The sequence below is a fragment of the Palaemon carinicauda genome, chromosome 26 (assembly GCF_036898095.1).
Source record: "Palaemon carinicauda isolate YSFRI2023 chromosome 26, ASM3689809v2, whole genome shotgun sequence".
Taxonomy (NCBI): domain Eukaryota; kingdom Metazoa; phylum Arthropoda; class Malacostraca; order Decapoda; family Palaemonidae; genus Palaemon; species Palaemon carinicauda.
The window spans coordinates 98,706,726-98,711,725 of record NC_090750.1 but is presented as its reverse complement, the minus strand read 5'-3'; positions in this window follow the sequence as shown (position 1 = coordinate 98,711,725).

Sequence of the window (5,000 nt, the reverse complement as noted above, 5' to 3'; positions counted from 1 at the left end):
TCCTAATTTGTTGTAAAGAAATTTACAGTTCATTTAATTTCTTATTCCTGGTCTGTATATCAATTTCTGTCATCGTCATTCGTTGATCCTTAATGCATGTGGCCATTACATTCAGTTAGATCATTATGTGTGTTGCATAAGATTATTCAAAATTTAGATCCTCCATTGCATTTGGATCTTCTCAAACTGTGCCATCCCGTACATAGTACCACATATGTAGTTAAGTCTAAAAGGCATACCTTATGCATCATAAGCCTCAATACTACTCAGTATTCTAGAAGATTTATTCCAGCCGTGAGCAGATTGGAAAATGATCTTTCTAATCCGGAAGTTGAATTGGTGGGATTTGATGTTAAAACTTTTTGCAAGTGCTTTCCTGTTGAAAATGTTGACATAAGTCTTGTTTTATAATTTGTATATGCATGATCTTTCAATATTGTTATTGATATTAAAATATTCTATATTCTACTACTCATTACTTCCTTATAGTTTTTTGTTATTGCCAATCTTTATTAGGTTGCTTTCCCCATTGGTGCCTTGACAATTGTAGTATTCTTCATTTCCCTTCAGGGTTGTAGCTTCGTTAGCGGTATCTATCTATATATCTATCTATCTATCTATCTATATATATATATATATATATATATATATATATATATATATATATATATATATATACACACACATACATACATACATTGAGACGTGAACAGCAATGTGCAGATTATAGAAATACACTTTTGAGGCACCATGAAAAAGCCTTTGATAGTGTGCACTGGTCAATTTTGTGGAGAGTACTGCGTTATTATGGAATTCCTCTTAAATATGTAAATTTGATCAAGTCTGTCCATGAGCCATGCAAGTGCAAAGTTATTGTAAGAGGAGTCCTATTAAATGAATTTCCTGTGAACACCGGACTACTCTGAGGATATGTGCTGTTACCTATGTTGTTTATCCTCCTCATGGATTTTGAAATGTGTAGAACAACTGGAGATGGTGGAGAAGAATTGGACTGAATTGGTAATAGGAAATTAGCTGACCTAGAGTATGCTGATGACGCTCTCTTTATTAACAGAACACCACAGCATTTGCAATGCTTGCTTACTAGAATGCATGAAATATCACCGGATGTTGGGCCCAAAATAAATGAAAGAAAGACAGAGATGATAGGAATGGAATATACAATGGAAGATGAAATATCATTGGAAGGAGAAAATATTAACGAGTTAAAATATTATAAGATCTAGGAACTATTGTACGATCTCTAATACAAGGTCCTTAGAATTGGAGTTTGACGAAAGATTGAAAAAAGAAAATCAGTCATTGGCTAGGTTAAGTAAAATTTGGAAATCAAATCACCTAAAATTTCATATAAAATCCATCTATATATATATATCAGTTTAGTGAGATCTGTGTCATGGCATGATAATGAAACCATCTCCAACAGATTTAGTAGATTTGAAATCAAAGCCATCAGAAGAATATTGGGATTTAAATAGCAGGACAGGATTAAGAATGAAACTATATAAGAGATTACTTGTGTGCCATATGTGGATAAGGTCATGGTGAGGGGTAGATGGAAAAGGTTTAGGCATGTTCTTTGCACTCCCCAAAAAAGATTAGTTCACCAAATGTTTAACTGGGCTCCAAAAGGCACTAAAGGTATTGGAAGACTCAGGCCTACATGGTTGAGGACTACGAGAATGAAGCATGAATGGTGAATTATTTAATTAAAAGATCAAGTTAGAGACCACTGGCGAAATCTAATTGAGGACCTTCGCGTTAATAAACATAGGAGGAGATGACGATGATTGATGATCATGATGCGTGTGAGTGTGTGTATATAAATATATATATATATATATATATATATATATATATATATATATACGATGGTAACGTGTCTGGGAACCAAACATATAATATTAGATATATAACGCCTGGCAAGCTATACAAGCTCTTGAGTTCCAAACTCACCTATTTGTGTTTACATAAAATCTGTTACACTTGAATATATATACACCCGAGTTCTAAGACAGTTATATAACTTCCAGACAGCAATATACAAAACACTGAATATCCAAAGGTCTCCTAAGTACTTTCAAAATAACACTGGGTAATTATTGTTATGATCTATTCAAAACTACCTCTTACAGGATACAAGCGAGTATGAAATAAACAATGATGATTGAAATAATACACTCTTTACAAAAATAAATTTATTCCATACAAATTACAACACTTTGAAAGAATTTACATAAAAAAACAAAAATAAATTACTCGAAATAACAGGTCCGAGCAAAAAATAGAAGACAAAAATTATACGTTCTGAAAATTATATAATCACTTGACTCAAAATATTAAATCTGAATAAAGCTTAGACTAAGAAAAAAGAAATAATACTTATGAAAATTAGACAATCACTTGTTTCACTTAAAATTAAATTTTACACACTATTCAATTAGTCTTAACACTCAATGAATATAGTTGACCACATAACGATGCAAATACCTTTCACGTTATACAGGGCCAGTAACAAAAAAACTATGAGAATTTTATAAATACTCACTATGTTTACAAAAACCCATCAGATCAAAACTTTGAGATTTCACTAAACACTTTTAAAACAATACACTGAGAGGCGTTTAAGAGAGAATTCTCTATCTGATCTATGCATCCCTGGGGTTCTATATATATATGAAACTGCTACTTCCAGAAGACTCAAAATAGATCTGGAAATGTGGGGAGTTGGCTTAAGGGCATCAATTTATCAACTAGATAGAAAATGTCAAGAGACGAATCCTGTGTTTCCGGCAACTATCAGACGCATACCAACGCAACAGCGAGACACTTTCAGCTAGCTCCGCCCGCCTTCGTCATCAGGAATAAAGAAAAGATACAATCTAACTCTAGGATTTTCGAGATCCTTCCAAAGCACATGGCAAAATAAGAATTGCTTATTTTCTCACAAACATGACTCAATACTTAATAAAAGTATAAAAAAGATTCACATAAGCTCTTGTTCACATCTCAAAAGTTTCACATAACACTTTTAAACAATATACGTAAGAATTCGTAACGAAATATGTGAAATAAAAAGTTAATTCTTAAAAATAACGTAAATTTATATATACTGACTTGAATATTGAATACAATGAAATTAACGACGAAAGTCTAACGTAATTTACACACATAACTTACGCCTACATGGGTGGAACTCATCTTGAGGGCTGGCTATTCACCTCCTCAATCCATAAATGAAAACATTAATAAAATCATGAATAAACTACTGTATTTACTCTACACTAGACTAGCTTCGTAAGATAATATATACACATATATCCTTTTCTGAGTGGAGATACCTTAACGTGGTGAAATGGTTTGCCTATCCGCATAATCAGCAAAGCTATACTAGTCAGGGCCACCCATACTAGGTTGGTTTGCTGTGATCAATAAGACAAAAATCTCCCACCATCACTAATCTGCCCTGGCCAGGATGGTGATGAAAATAGACCAAACAACAGACATAAAGTGACATGAATGAGGCTTCTGTCCTACAGCAGACTAAAAAATGCTGCATACGATGTTCTTGTTGTTGTGTTCGTGTATATATATCTATATATCTATATATATATATATATATATATATATATATATGTGTATATATATATGTATATATATATGTGTGTATATATATATATACTGCAACATTTATTCCAATTGCCCAATCAAGGATATATCTACAGTCACACACACAGAGACAGGTGCACACACACATCCATGCATATATACATATATATATATATATATATATATATACTGCAGCATTTATTCCAATTGCCGAATCATGGATATATCTAGTGTCACACACACATAGACACGCGCACACACACATCCACGCATACATACATACACACACACACACATATATATATATATATATATATATACATATATATACATATATGAGTGCGCGCGTGTGTGTGTGTGTGTGTGTGTGTGTGTGTAGCTATATCCATGGTTCGTCAGTTGGAATAAATGTTGCATTGACAGTCGTGTTCTTTTACCTAAAGCACCTTTTTGGTAAAAAAAATCCTCTTATTGAGAACAATTTATAATTCTATAAAAGCATCTATCTGTGAAATGACTTTTTTCACTTTTCAGTGTAATGTTCTATAGACACAATGGACAGAAGTTAAAAAATTATTTCAGTAGAAAGGAAAGGTAGATATAAAATGCACCTTTTTCTTTTTTTACTTTTAGTTCAAACATCGTTGCGGACTTAAAAAAAAAAAAAAAAAAGGACCGTTTTTTCCTTTACTTTCTTGTGATCGGCAACGTGCACAGCTTAAAACCACACCGATAATCAATATCATTCAGCCCCTTCGCCTCGCTTTTGAATAAAAATAAAAACCCTGAAGCGCGAAAGTACGATACTCAATAAAGTTTCTCTCTCTCTCTCTCTCTCTCTCTCCTCTCTCTCTCTCTCTCTCTCTGTTCCCTGGTCGACGTAGCCTCGGGATAATTGTTGAACAAAAGGTTCAGAGGAAAAGGGATTATAGTCATTTCCAAAAAAAGAATTAATAACATCATGAAATATATGATTTATTGGGAAGATAATATTAACCAAAATATGCAAAATTTTCCATCATCGGTTTTAAGAGAGAGAGAGAGAGAGAGAGAGAGAGAGAGAGAGAGAGAGAGAGAAACTATGTTAAAAATAAAGTAAAAAATTAAATTTTCACCTCTGGGAACTGGACGAGTGAAAAGTTAACGATGATATTTTTTATACTATGAAAGAAAAAAAGGTAAAATATAAAGGTGTGTCGTGTGTTTGGAGAGATGGAAAAGGGGGGATAGGAATAGAGAGAGGACATTCACCGTAAGTACTACAAAAAGAATAAAGCCCAGTGAGGTGCGGGGACGGAAAAAACGAAGGGGGATAGAAAGCGTAGAGAGAACGAGGAGAGGAGGAGGCGGTGGGGGGGGGGGGGGGGAAG